We start from the raw sequence: 15428 nt of genomic DNA, 5'->3' as shown, positions 1-15428 counted from the left end.
TATGCTGGATATGCGTGAAGTGTCAAACTTCCTCCCCTGCCGTTGAAGCAGAGAGCTATGCTGACTATGCATTGAAAGTGAAGTATCAGTCTTGCTTCCCTGCCGTTGAAGCAGAGGACTATGCTGGATATGCATGAAGTGTCAAACTTCCTCCCTGCTGCCGTTGAAGCAGAGAGCTATGCTGGATATGTGTGCAATGTCAGACTTTCTCCCCTGCCATTGAAGGCAGAGAGCTATGCTGGATATGCATTGAAAGTGAAGTATCATTGAAAGTGAAGTATCAGCTTATTTGGTTTGGGGGTAGCAACCACCGTAACAAGCAAGCTAACCCCCTGCTTTTTGTGAATTATATGTATTTTGAAATAAGATAAAAATGTTTGTTCTATATTTTTTGATATGTCCACATGTGTAATATGATGAAATATATATATGATATCTGTGAATGTTGTACAGATAGTTTAATTTTTGTGTATTTGTGCTGATATGTATAAAGAAAAAATAAAACAAATTGTGAATTTTTTTTATGTATGGTTGTTGGAGGATAGGATATACTGAATATACAATATATTAGATTAATGATGCCCCTACATGTATATGCTGTAATGTCCTCCCTGAGCTAGTACATGATAAAATATGAAAAAAATACCCACTGTTAGAGATGTGCAGAGGCAAAAAAATTTTTGTTTTGGTCTGTTCATTCATTTTGTAGGTCACCTTCATTCATTTCATTAGTTTCAAACAAAACAAAAATTGTTTTATTTTTTCAGTTTTTACTTTTACTGTCTGGGGAACTGATAAGCATGGGGGTAACGTGCACTGAGCAGCAATTGCTACCCTTAACACAAGGCAAGGGATTACTACCCTTAACCAATAAGCCTTCATGCTTTTAAGTGCAACTACAATATCACTCTCCGCTTTGATGGTAGTGGCCGGGGGGGGGATGGATGAAAGAGGAATTGGATTCAGACGACAATCAATACGGGCCCTGGACTTTTATGGTCCAGGGTACTGGCTATGTAAAACATAAGCGAAAAAGCAAGGACTGCTTCTAAGGCCAAGTCCATAAGCAAAACAGTCAGCTCTGTCTGAATTTTCAAAAAAGCTCATCAACCAGTAAAAATGTTGTTAGCCAGTAAATATTTTATGGATTATCATAAGGCTTGGGGAATAACTCTACGGAGCAGCAGTTGCTACCCTTAAGAGAAACATGGTGGTAACCTGCACGGCACAGCAGATACTACCATAAGAAGATAAGTATGTGCATTAGTTTCAAACGAAATTGAAAAATGAAATGAATATGGGCTGATTCATTTTTTTTCTGGGGACCCCCGAAATGAATTAAGATGGTCCCCTGAATTAAACAAATCCTATTTGTTTCAGTCATTGAAATAGAATGATTTCTATAAGCCATTATAGAAATTATAGGAAAGCAACGTGTAATGTGTACAGTTAAAAACTGATACAGTGTAGAGCCGACAGTCAGTAGAGAAGGGGAGATGAGCATGTTATTAAGGAGATGAGAGGAATGATGTATCACAACAAAGCAGTTTGCCAGTCTGACTTATCATTGCAGACCAGGTACAGTGACACTGTCATGCTGATCTTGAAAACTGTACAAAAATATAGAACCCAATGTCTATAACATGAAACTAAATACAGTAAATCAATACATGTTATATATAGATTGAGATTGAGTGTACCTTCATACGATGCGAACCTGCTAGGTTCTGCTATCGTGCCTGTGAGCCTTAAACTGGCTTCTAATCATTAGGTACCTCAATAAGATGGTTAAATTGTGTTAGTGTCCACTGTGGCCTCTTCAAATACATGTACATGCAAGTACATGGGGTGGCAATGGGGTCCCCGGTGGCCCCAGATTTGGCAAATCTCTTTGTGGCACAATTTGAAGAGGCCACAGTCTATCCTTCCAGTTACTTCAGTCATGTAACACAATGGACAAGATATATCGATGATATCTTCTTTGTGTGGACAGAAACTGAAGCAAACTTACTCCAGTTCCACCATTGGTTGAACCAAGCACATCCCAATTTAAAAATTTACAATCACATACCACAGCAACATCATATCATACCTGGACATCAAAATCATTAAGAACGGATCAACATTGCAAACCACCTTATATAGAAAACCGACGATAGAAACAATCTACTCCGCTTCGATAGTCACCACCCCAGAAGATTCAAGGAAGGTTTACCAGTAGGACAGTTCTTCAGGATACTAAGACTATGCTCAGAACAAGAAGAGTTTCATAAACAGGCTCAGGTCCTGACCACACGGTTTGCAGTTAGAGGTTACCCTAAACAGGTGATCAAACACGCTTATAAAAGAGCCACATATTCCGATAGGGAAACACTGTTGCAATACAAGAACAAACCAGATATTTCAGACTTAATCTGTGTTCTTCCACATACACAATTAACAACACAGATAAGGAAAGTGCTCATGAAATACTGGCATGTACTTAGTCCCTACCCAGAGTTCAATCATGTGCCCATGTTTTCCATATTCAAGAGGCCGCAACATACGTCAGCATGTCATCAGGGCAGCACTTCCCAGAACCAGTTAACCCAGTTTACTACAGGACAAACCATTTGCGGTAAATGCATTTTTTGCTCACAAGCACACCAGGGCACTACTTGGAATCATCCCATCACAGGACAAGTAGTCAAATTAAACCATGACGTCAACTGTAACACAGATCATGTTGTCTACACATTACAGTGCCCCTGCCCCTAGGTCTATATAGGGCAGAAACAAAAGAAAAATAAAGATCCGGCTGACGGAGCACAAATGTCGAATTAATAATCAGGACATCAAAGCTCCCATGGTCCAGCACTGCATAGATTCGGGACACACATTCAGTGATTTGAATTGGTCAGTACTGGAGCATGTACGTTCCTCGTGGCGAGGTGGGGACCGCGTTATATCCTCAACAGAAAGGAAAATGAATGGATTTACCGCCTTAACACTTTGGAACCAGAAGGGCTGAATGATAAAATAGAGTGTTCAAAATGATTTGAAATACACTCAGCCACAGTAACAACGTAAGCACAAATTTTGACGTCAGTAGGAACGCCCCCAAACGTCATGATTTTGATTCGGAGGAATCCCTTTAAATATGGCGGCATCATAGCCGCTTCCCGCGTTAGTAAAAGGAACCGCTCAGAAACAGCCATCAAAAATACAGTAAGTACAATGCGTCCTGACATGCCGACAATGTCCCTCTTATAAATTCATGAGGCAGTATTGATTTTAACAATAATAGAGTTTCAAAAGGTGTCTCCTTTATGCATTGTATAGCGGAGTATTACTGAGAGCCCTGCTAACGTCAAGTCCACAATATCGAAACTGCCGCGATTGCAAGTATTATCTTTCCATATTCACAGTAACCGAATTAAGTGACACAAAAAAGTCAATAATATAAGGATGAATGTTATGGTATGTTCTTTATGTTATGCAGATTTCCACAGTGTTCTAGCAGTCTCTCTCTATAAAGTACAGCCCTTGAAGAAGGAGCCTCGCTCCGAAACACCCGGTGTCGGCGGCTCGAGACTGACTGTGCAAACATGAGATAAGTGGCGTTCGAGAGAACGCAATACCGTGGACAATAACACAATTTAACCATCTTATTGAGGTACCTAATGATTAGAAGCCAGTTTAAGGCTCACAGGCACGATAGCAGAACCTAGCAGGTTCACATCGTATGAAGGTACACTCAATCTCCATCTATATATAACATGATCTTGAAAACTGAGCATGTCAGAGATTGCTCTGCATTGCTCCTCAGAACATTGTCTGAGTGAAAGGCATAGCCCTGAGTTTTTGCTAAAGTTTTTCTGCAGCATATTTTATAGTCTCACTGTGCTAGCAACAGCCCATCACACAAGAGGTGATAGCAATGAGGCAGCCCTGCGTCACAATATCTGTGTCTCAATAGCAGTTTTGTGTTGCTTCGCTTGCAGTTCCTGTCTAGTGATTGAAGCCTTAGGTACACTTGAGATTAGTAATTTATTTTCTGGTTGCCTGGCAGTGAGCACAGTGTGGGCAGTGGGTATAAATGAGCAGTGAGGGCAAGGCAGAGAGTGCAGCATAAAAGGCTGGGTTGTGAAGCCTATCTGTGTCAAAGAAGTAGTGCAGAGCAGAGAGTGTAACACTCACTGCAGCAGTTTCTCTGTGTTCTTCACACAGCAGTGGGCATTACAATAAAATTAAAAATATTAAATAATTGTTGTAATCTTTACATCCCCAGTGACATAAAAATAATCATGTGAAGGATAGGGAAAGCAAAGCAGTTAAAGTAAATGTAATGTGTCCACAATTGGCCAGGTTGGCACTGGCAATGGCAGTGCCAGGAAGGACTCAAAAAGTAGTCCCAGTAAAGCAAACCAAGAAGAGAGTATGTGTAGGAGGAACATCCCAAGGTTCTAAAAGAGGATACCACAAAGAGTGACTTCAAGGTGTAAGATCTGGGTATTATCACACTTAGCATATCTCAAAAGATGCTCAAGAGAAACCATGTTGATATAAGCATGTGATAAAATTTAGAGTAGTGCCAGAGGTTTCGTGCAAAACCAGAAAATTAGGAATGGAACAGACTGAGGGCAGCTCAATGATGTGGGAAATGTTATGTAAATAAAGTGGCCCTCACTACTTTCCTGGAAAAACATCCCACAATCATTAGAGAAACCTTTTGGATGTACTAATTGTGATAGTAACCTTTACATTTGGCAAACCCATTCTACAAGAAAATGTAATATTCACCCCTGCACCTTGAGGGTCTTGTGCCACTCAGCCTTGCTTCCATGCTCAGAACCTTACACCTTGGAGTTTCCTTTGCCACTGTGCCTTGCTGCCATACTCCAGAGCTAACAGCTTGCTAATCTGGGAGGGGGGAGGCTGCTTTGCACCTTTCAGGGTGCTTTGGAGCCTTCCAGCCATTCTTTCTGCTGCTTGGCCCCTTTATCAGTGCCTGTCTTGGAGGTTTTACTGCCACCTTTTTTGCTTTGTCTGTCTTCATGCCGCTATAGGATGCACTAATCTCAGTTTTGCCACATGAGAATGCCATCAGCGGCGTTTATGGCACTGTTGCTGGTGCCCTCTTTGAAGCTTTGGGTTGTACTTCCCCACTTTTTCTGCTTGTTTGTTCTACTTACAGTGACCTGGTAAATTCCTGCCAATACTGGTAACCCCCCACCCCATCCTTTGCCCCTTTAACGGGATTCGTACGCTATTCTGCCACTTTTGGTGCCACTTTCCAGTCTTCTCAGTTTTCTAGGTACTTTTGGAGATCTTTTTCCTTCTGTTGATTTCTTCCCACAGTTTTTAAAGACATTGATTAGAAAAAAAAAAACCCCTATTATGAAGTCCTGTTTAGGCTGAAAATGACCTGTAATGCCCTTCCCCCATTGACTTTAATGGCAAACAAAAATGAATCATACTAAAAAAAACTATTTTTTTTCATTTGAAATTAAGGAAATGAATTACAGTCCCCACAAAACAAATTTTAAAACAAAACAATGTTTTCCTCCTTATGTCTACAAGAAGCTTGCTGGGCAGACTGGATGGACCATTTGATCCTTTTCTGCTGTCATTACTATGTTACTGTATTTGTTTATGATTATAGTCAATGGGGGAAGTAATGCAGCCTATTGTGGGTTCCCAAATTGGGATTTTCTGATCATTTCTAATGAAACTGGTAGGTAGACTGTGCTGAGGGCTGTAGTGGAATTTCTGTGGGTGTCAGCTAGTTTTATTATATTCCTACTTTTTCACTGCGTTTTTCACAGGTGTCCCTGTTGGCCTGAGCTTTCATTGAAAAATGCATGCCTCAGCAGCACTAGAAAAGCATGCTTTATTGGGGCCTTTCCTTTGGAATCAGCTGCCTCAGGAAATCTGTTCACTTACAGATATCTGCTCTTCCATTAGCAGGTTAAGTAGGCACATCTTTTGTCCAAGCTTTTATCAGTTATTGATTATTATTATTTCTGATTAATGCTAATTTGAATAATACTTTAATTTTATGGTAGGTTTGATATTTTTGTTCCCAGTTTTAGATTGTTAACTTTTTTAAAACCATTAATGCTCTTTTTTTCTTTTTCAAGGATTTAATTTATTGTGCTATGTTTTCATTGTTGTTCCTTGCTTTAGGGGCACATTGTGCTAATTAGTGACTTAAAAGACTGAGAAATAAAGGTTTATTGGAGTGGCTAAAGGCTGCAGTATCTTTCTTGGATGTACTAATATCATCCCTTCTGTATATATCCTTATCTTCCCTTTCAGCTAATGCTAAAAGTGGAGTAGCCTAGTGGTTAGCACAGCAGACTAACCACCAGGAGACTGGGGTTCACATCCTGCTGATGATCCTTGTGAACTACAGTAAGTTATGTTGCCCTCTGTTGCCTCACATATAGTCTTTGATTGAAAGCCTGATGGGAACAGGAAAATATGTAAAGTACCTAACTGTAACTCACCTTGAGTGACCAATGAAAATAAAATAAGGAAACACTCCATGAAATAATAGCCATTAGATATAAAAATGAATCATCAAAGTATTTTTTCACACCATCACGCAATCAGGTGGTGGAATCTATTGTTAGAAGATGTAGTCAAGGTGACTAGCATGGTGAGGTTTAAAAAAGGTTTGAACAGCTTCTGGGAAGAAAAGGCCATAGATATTAGTTAGGTAGACATGGGAAAGCCATTTCTGTCCTTGGGAATGATTGATAAGAAATAGATCTACATTTTGGGATTGGCTGGGTACTTGTGAACTGAATTGGCCAGTGTCTGAGTCAGAATGCTGGGCTCAATAAACCTTCCTCAGCTGTGTGGCACCTGATGATGTCATTCGGGCCCCGGCAGCTGGGAGGGAGGAAGCAGCCCCTGCTGCAAGCCTGCGATCCTTTGATTTTTCAGAAGCAGGGAGGGGTGAATGAGGAGATTGTGGCAGCAACTTGGGGGTGAGCAGTATTAAGGAAATCTTGCACCGGCCACCTGCAGTGAGTGAGGGGACTGTGAGTGAGAAGGTGGGGGGAGGGGGAAGATTGCTGAGGACTGGGAGGAGATTGGGGAACAAGGTTTCTGAGGAATAAGGAGGCTAGGGAACAACTGCCGGGAAGTAGAGGTCTTGGAGGGGAGGGAGGATGTTGAGCAAGACTGCTGGGGAGTGGGGGATCTGGGTGGGAAGAGGGGCTGTGGAGTAAGACTTCTGGGGAGTGGGGTTTCTGGGATGGGAGAGGGATCTGGAGAACTGTGGAGTGTGGGATCTGGAAGGGGAGAGGGGGCTTGGAATAAAGGGGCAGATTTTCAAAGGGTTATGCGCGAAACTTACGTGCGCCGAGCCTATGTCCAGGGGCTTTGAAAAAGGGGCGGGAAGGGGGCGTGGGCAGGGCCCCGGTCCAGGGGCGGGACCGAAGCCTCTGGCACAGCGGCCGTGCCAGGGGATGGCACGCCAGCAGCCGGCCAGCGCACGTAAGTGGCAGGCGTAAATAATGAAATGAAGGTAGGGAGGGATTTGGGTAGGGCTGGGGGGTGGGTTAGATAGGGGAAGGGAGGGAAAGGGAGGGAAAGGTGGGGGGGAAGTGGAGGAAAAGTGGAAAGTCATCAGGGCTCCCCTAGGGCTCAGCGCGCGCAAGATGCACAAGTGTGCACTCCTTGCTCGTGCCGACCCCCGGATTTTATAACTGCGCAGGTTATAAAAAAGGTTTGGATAAGTTCTTGGAGGAGAAGTCCATTAACTGCTATTAATCAAGTTCACTTAGGGAATAGCCACTGCTATTAATTGCATCAGTAGCATGGGATCTTCTTAGTGTTTGGGTAATTGCCAGGTTCTTGTGGCCTGGTTTGGCCTCTGTTGGAAACAGGATGCTGGGCTTGATGGACCCTTGGTCTGACCCAGCACGGCAATTTCTTATGTTCTTAATTTCTTAAATCGGGTGTACATTTGTTCGCGCCGGGCAGCGCGCACAAATGTACCTTGCATGTGCAGGTTATAAAATCTGCCCCAAAGACTGCTGAGGAATTGGGGCTCAGAGAGGGGCTTTGAAGCAAGAGTATGGGAGTGGGGTTCTAGTAGGGGAGAGGAGGGGAGAGGAGGGGAGAGGAGCCTGGGGAGCAAGTCTGCTGGGGATGGGTGTTTGAGAGCCTGTGACTGTGTGTGCATGAGAGCCTGAATGTATGTGTGTGTGTGTGTGTGTGTGTGTGTGTGTGTGTATGACAGCCAGAAGCCTGAGAGTGAGAAAGAGAGAGGTTATGTGTAAGAGAGAGGGAGTATAAATGAAAGTATGTGTGTGAGAAAGGGACTGCAGAACTTCCACTTACTAAGGCCCTACTGACGATGCTATTAGTTTCGGTGGGACTGTGCTGCTTCAGAGGAAGAGGAAGTGTGCACCCTGCCAGAAGGCGCCTGAAGTCAAAGCTAGGTTGGACCCCAGAGCCGGAAGTTGTTCCCTTGGCCGGGGGAGCTGAAAAAGATACTGTTGCTGCCTGCTGCTTCAGTGTTCTAGACCTCTCATGATTTTAAACACCTCTATCATATCCCCCCTCTGGTGTCTCTTCTCCAAGCAGAAAAGTCCTACCTCTTTAGTCTTTCCTCATAGGGGAGCTGTTCCACTCCCTTTATCATTTTGGTCGCCCTTCTCTGTACCTTCTCCATCACAACTATATCTTTTTTGAGATGAGGCGACCAGAATTGTATACAGTATTCAAGGTGCAATCTCACCATGGAGCGATACAGAGACATTATGACATTCTCCGTTTTATTCAACATTACCTTTCTAATAATTCCAAACATACTGTCTGCTTTTTTGACTGCCGCAGCACACTGAACCGATGATTTCAATGTGTTATCCACTATGACGCCTAGATCTCTTTCTTGGGTGGTAGCTCCTAATATGGAACCTAACATTTTGTAACTATAGCATAGGTTATTTTTCCTATATGATTCACTTTGCACTTATCCACATTAAATTTCATCTGCCATTTGGATGCCCAATTTTCCAGTCTCAGAAGGTCTTTCTGCAATTTATCACAATCTGCTTGTGATTTAACTACTCTGAACAATTTTGTATCTGCAAATCTGATTACTTCACTTGTCATATTTCTTCCAGATCATTTATAAATATATTGAAAAGCAAGGGTCCCAGTACAGATCCCTGAGGCACTCCACTGCCCACTCCCTTCCACTGAGAAAATTGTCCATTTAATCCTACTCTCTGTTTCCTATCTTTTAGCCAGTTTGTAATCCACAAAATGACATCGCCTCCTATCCCATGACTTTTTAGTTTTCTTAGAAGCCTCTCATGAGGGACTTTGTCAAACGCCTTCTGAAAATCCAAATACACTACATCTACTGGTTGACCTTTATCCATATGTTTATTAACCCCTTAGGCAAGACTTCCCATGAATAAATCCATGTTGACTGTGTTCCATTAAACCATGTCTTTCTATATGCTCTACGATTTTGATCTTTAGAATAGTTTCCACTATTTTTCCTGGCACTGAAGTCAGGCTTACTGGTCTATTGTTTCCAGGAGCGCCCCTGGAGCCCTTTTTAAATATTGGGGTTACATTGGCAACTCTCCAGTCTTCAGGTACAATAGATGATTTTAATGATAGGTTACACATTTTAACTAATAGATCATAAATTTCATTTTTTAGTTCCTTCAGTACCCTAGGTGTTATGGCCACCGGCCGTGGCAAACCGCGACCGGGGCCGACTGTCATGGCCGCTGGCCGCGGCAGACCGCGGCCGGGTCCGGTAACTCACCCGCGACATCGGGGGAACCCGGAGGCTCTTGCTGGAGCAGGGAGCTCCTTCAGATGTTCTTCTTGCGGCCTCGGCCACTGCTCGGGCCAGCCGCGGAGCCCAGCGGGGCTGAGTTGACTCCTCCTCCTTCCTGGCTGCTTAGGGCCGCGCGCATGGCTGAAGAATAGATTTAAAGGGGCCACGACAGGAAATGTCGTGGCTCCCTTCTGAAGCTGCTTCCTCTTTTTGGGTATTTAAGGCAAGGTCTGCCTCTCAGACCTTGCCTTGGTATTGAGGCTCAGTTCCTGGTTTCCTGTTTGGTGTTCCGGATCCGCTTCTCATCCCGCTTCTGCTCTTCTCCCCGTTGGATTGATTCTTTGGCTCCTGACCTTTGGACTGGTGTTGGCGACTTCTCTGGCTTCGACGTGGACTGGCTCTGGACCCTTCTCCCCCTTGTTCCTGGATTGGCTTTGGACCATTCTCCCGTCTGCTCCTGGACCGGCTTTCGACCTCTCTCTGGATTTCGACCCTTGGATTGGACTGGGACCATTCTTCAAACCTACTCCCCGACCTCTTACGACCTGCTGGAGGCGCCAGCCGTCTGGAAACCATGACCTGCAGGAGGTGCCTGCATCCAGACCATCTTCATTCTTCATGGAGTCTCCTAAGTCCCAGCGGCCGTGTCCCTACGGGCTCCTCCTGGGGGGGTCATGAGCTTCCAGGGTGAAGTCTTCAGCTCTACCTCTCCAACAGGCCTTGCCATCTGACGGTAGAGACCGACAAGGGTTAACTCCCCTCTCGGCAGCGCTGACTCTACTTCGGAACAGGAGTCCACTTTCCAAATCGTAACACTGGGATGCAGACCATCCGGTCCAGGTGATTTGCTACTCTTTAGTTTGTCAATCTGGCCTACGATATCTTCTAGGGTCACAGCGATTTGGTTCAGTTCGTCTGACTCATCACCCTTGAAAACCATCTCCGGAACTGGTATCTCCCCAACATCCTCATTAGTAAACACAGAAGCAAATAATTCATTTAGTCTTTCTGCAATGTCCTTATCTTCCCTAAGAGCCACTTTAACCCCTCCATCATCTAACGGTCCAACCGACTCCCTCACAGGTTTCTTGCTTCGGATATATTTTAAAAAGGTTTTATATGAGTTTTTGTTCTACGGCCAACTTCAGTTCAAAATCTCTCTTCGCCTGTCTTATCAATGTTTTACACTTAACTTGACAATGCTTATGCTTTATCCTATTTTCTTCAGATGGATCCTTTTTCCAGTTTTTGAAGGATTTTTTTTGGCTAAAATAGCCTCTTTCACCTCACCTTTTAACCATGCCAGTAATCATTTTGCCTTCCTTCCACCTTTCTTAATGCGTGCAATACACTTGGACTGCACGTCTAGGATTGTATTTTTAAACAATGTCCATGCCTGTTCAACACTTTTAACCTTTGCAGCTGCACCTTTCAGTTTTTTTCTAACTATTTTCCTCATTTTTTTCAAAGTTTCCCTTTTGAAAATTTAGTGTTAGAGCTGTAGATTTACTTATGGTCCCCCTTCCAGTTATTAGTTTAAATTTGATCATGTTTTGATCACTATTGGCACATGGCCCCACCACCGTTACCTCTGTCACGAAATCCTGCATTCCACTAAGAATTAAATCTAAAATAGCTCCCTCTCTTGTTGGTTCTTGAACCAATTGCTCCATGAAGCAGTCATTTATTACATCCAGGAACTTTATGTCTCTAGCAAGTCCTGATGTTACGTTTACCCAGTCAATATTGGGGTAATTAAAATCTCCCTTTATTATTGCACTGCCAAATTGGTTAGCTTCACTGATTTCTCTTAGCATTTCATCATCTATCTGACCATTTTGTCCAGGTGAACGGTAGTATACTTCTATCACTATACTCTTACCCAAAACACATGGGATTTCTACCCATATAGATTCTACTGAGCATTTAGTCTCTTGTATGATCTTTATCCTGTTAGACTCTATACCCTCCCGGACATTGGTGGAGTTGTTGCTGTTTGAGTGCTGGAAGTTAATTATGTTTTGATATAGAAAGTTTATTTCATTGTAATTCCATTTTCTTGTGGCTCTCTGAGGGTCATGCTCTCAGTAGATGCATTACAGTAGGCCTAATACCATATGAGCTCCAAGTGTCTCTTGCTTTTTTGCAGGGTTTTCTGGTTGGCACCACAGCAGTGCAAGTAAATATAATATAAATATTCTAAGTGATATTTTTACAACAGAAGACTGCTTTGAATGTCCTTTTTCATGTGAAATCTGTTATTAAAAATTTTTAATTTTTAATTGTGTGTGAGGAGGGTGTGATGGGGTGAGGGGTGCAAAGCTGTAAGGTTTTCCTAGGGTGTAGGGATGTGAATCAGGTCCGGAATCGGATCTGCAATCGTAATCGTGTGATCGGGATCGGAATCATAACCATTTTTTTATCGGCTGCAACAGATCCCAAAACTGATAAACTCACCCCGACCCCTAAAATCAAATTCTATAGAATCCCCCCACCCTCCTGAGCCCCCCAAAACTTTCTTTAAGTACCTGGTGGTCCAGTGGCCCTCCCGATTCCCCCCCCCCCCCCAAAAAAAAAAACTTTTTTAAAGTACCTGGTGGTCTAGCAGGGATCCCTGGAGCGATCTCCCGCTCTCGGGCCGTCGGCTGCCAGTAAACAAAATGACGCCAATGGCCCTTTGCCCTTACCATGTGACAGGGGCTACCGGTGCCATTGGCCGGCCCCTGTCACATGGTAGGAGCAATGGATGGCCTGCGCCATTCATGGGGTTTCCTATCTGTTTTGGGGGGGGCTCCGATATCTGACCAATTTTGAAATATCATACCGATATTTCAAATCGTCAGAAAAACGATTCACATCCCTACTAGGGTGCTTAATATCCTTGTACCGGCCATGGGCATTGATGTACAAACATTTAACAGATTCTCTCAACTTGAGTGTCATGTGTTGTCATGTGTTGTGTAATGGGTAAGGGCGCAGTTGTTCACTTGGCCATCAGTGCCACATTGCCTGACTTCGGCCCTGAGGGTGAGGGGTGGATTGACCACTGCTCAGCCCTTAATTAACTGGCTAACTGTAGGATAGACATTTTTCCCAACTAGAATTGGTCAGATAACTAGCTGGCTAGTGCTGAATATTGACGCTAGCCAGATAAAATAAAACTCCACCTCCTTGTTCTGCCTCAATGTATCTGGTTAAGTTTTCACTGGGTAATGACTTTACCTGAATAAAATTTGGCCACTTTTGTGGAGAGGGAAATTGTAAAATCAGGGATTGTCTGGCTAACTCCCGAAGTTAGCTAGCCAAACCCTTTTGAAAATTTACCTTGTGCTTTCTCATCATTAGTCAAGTCATTTATACCTCAGTACACATTAATATCCAATTGATACTTTATTCATATTTTTCTGTATCTTTGGATCATTTTTATATTGGTCCCATAAAAGATTATATCATAACCTATAAAATAAATTACTAATTAAAGAAGTGATGCATGAAACTATTAGTTTATGGCTTTCAGTGATATTCTTTATTCATTTTGACACTTTTTTTTATTCATAATTACTCTTACTATAAGATATTTTATTTGCTTAGTTATGCACTTTAAATGTGTGTAGGTCTGCATGATTCAATCAGTGCATTTTATGCCTTCTTCCTTTTTGGTAATAATCTGTATAAGTATTCAATACAATTTTTGTTAAGTGACCGAAGGAAGAATTTTTGAAGGACATTTCAGATTAGAAAATTCTTGAGGAAGATCTCAGAAGGATGGGACACCATACTGAAGGAGTTTTTTCAATAAGGCATATCGTTTCCATTAAAAAGAAAACAATAGAAGCAGGGGTCACAAAATGAAACTCCAGGGAGGACGACTCAGAACCAACATCAGGAAATATTTCTTCAGGGAGAGGGTGGTGGATGCCTGGAATGCATGAAAACAGGCAAGGAATTCAAAGGGGCGTGGGATAAACACTGTGGATCTCTAAAGGCTAGAGGACGTAAATGAGAAAAGTGTACGGAGCGGTAACTTGCTGAAGGCATGGAGATTACTAACCTTAACCAGTAAGCCTTGATGCTTTTAATGCAACTGCAATATTGCTCCCCACTTAGACGACTAGAGAACGGAAATGAAGAATAGTGTGCAGGGGGATAACTTGCTGGTGCAGCAGTTACTACTGACAGATGCTCCCCGCTTACACGGAAGGGGGGGGGAGCGAAGAATTTGGATTCAGACGACAACCGAGGGCCCTGACTTCTACAATCTCAGATATTGCTACACAGACATAAAGGAAAAAACACAGGACTGCTTCTATGGCCAAGCCCTAAAGGAAATAAAGAAAGTGTGCAGGGAGGCAACTTGCTGGTGTGGCAGTTACTACTTTTAGCAGAAAGCATGGAGATTACTACCCTTAACCAATAAGCCTTGATGCTTTAAATGCAACTGAAACATCGCTCCCTATTTCAACGGCAAGGGGAAAAGAGGAACTGGATTCAGACAACAAGCAAGAGGGCCCTGACTTCTATGGTCTGGGATACTGATACGCAGACATAAGAGAAAAAGCACAGGACTGCTTCTATGGCCCATAAGCAAAGCACGTCAAGCAGCACTGTCTGAATTTTCAGGAAAGCTTCTCACCCAGTAAAAAATGTTAGTAGCTGAAATTTTTATGGGTATCATAAGGTTTGGAGATAACTGTACAGAGTGACAGTTACCACCCTTAAGAGAAATACAGGAGTACCTGCACAGTGTGGCAGTTAAGCTTGCTGGGCAGATTGGATGGATCATTTGGGCTTTTTCTGCCATTTTTACTATATTACTTTGGCATCAACACAAACCTTAGATTAATTGGAAGTCATGAGTTCCATATTCAGTCATTGTCCAGACACCAACATTAGCCGGATAACCTTATGTTAAAGTTAGCCAAATAACTTTATTCGGCTACCTTTAGGAAAGCTCTACAGCACCACCAGACCGTCGGGCCGATTCAGTAAAGTCTGCGGGAGAGCGGGCGAACGCCTGCTCTCCCGGCGCACACACAGGCCACTCGCCTGTGCATGTGATTCTGTATTTAAATGAGGCCCGGCGGTAGAAACAGGCAAAAGGAGGCGCTAGGGACACTAGTGCGTCCCTAGCGCCTCCTTTTGGACCGGAGCGGCAGCTGTCAGTGGGTTTGACAGCCAACGTTCAATTTTGCCGGCGTTGGTTCTTGAGCCCGCTGACAGCCACGGGCTCGGAAACCGGATGCCGGCAAAATTGAGCGTCCAGTTTTTAGACCCGACAGCCGCGGGCCGACTTCAAATTTTTTTTTTCTTTTTACTTTTTTTACCCTTCGGGACCTCCGACTTAATATCGCCATGATATTAAGTCGGAAGGTGCACAGAAAAGCAGTTTTTACTGCTTTTCTGTGCACTTTCCCGGTGCCGGCAGAAATTAACGCCTACCTTTGGGTAGGCGCTAATTTCTGAAAACAAAATGTGCGGCTTGGCTGCACATTTTGTTTTCTGAATCGCACAGGAATACCTAATAGGGCCATCAACATGCATTTGCATGTTGAGGGCGCTATTAGATTCGGTGGGTTGGATGCGCATTTTCGGTCCCTTACTGAATAAGGGGTAAGGGAAAACGCACATC

General features: G+C 43.4%; 1 long non-coding RNA gene across 1 annotated transcript in view; it reads left to right on the top strand.

The window, feature by feature from the left end:
- Positions 1–6317: 6317 nt before the first annotated feature.
- LOC115098635 overlaps positions 6318–15428 on the top strand; it is a 45433-nt gene continuing 36322 nt past the window's right edge. Inside the window, exon 1 of the long non-coding RNA XR_003858586.1 lies at positions 6318–6396. This is a non-coding gene — a long non-coding RNA (uncharacterized LOC115098635). The remainder of the gene's footprint in view (positions 6397–15428) is intronic.

This window comes from Rhinatrema bivittatum, chromosome 1, assembly GCF_901001135.1.
Source record: "Rhinatrema bivittatum chromosome 1, aRhiBiv1.1, whole genome shotgun sequence".
NCBI lineage: Eukaryota > Metazoa > Chordata > Amphibia > Gymnophiona > Rhinatrematidae > Rhinatrema > Rhinatrema bivittatum.
This window is presented reverse-complemented; position numbering and strand designations above follow the sequence as displayed.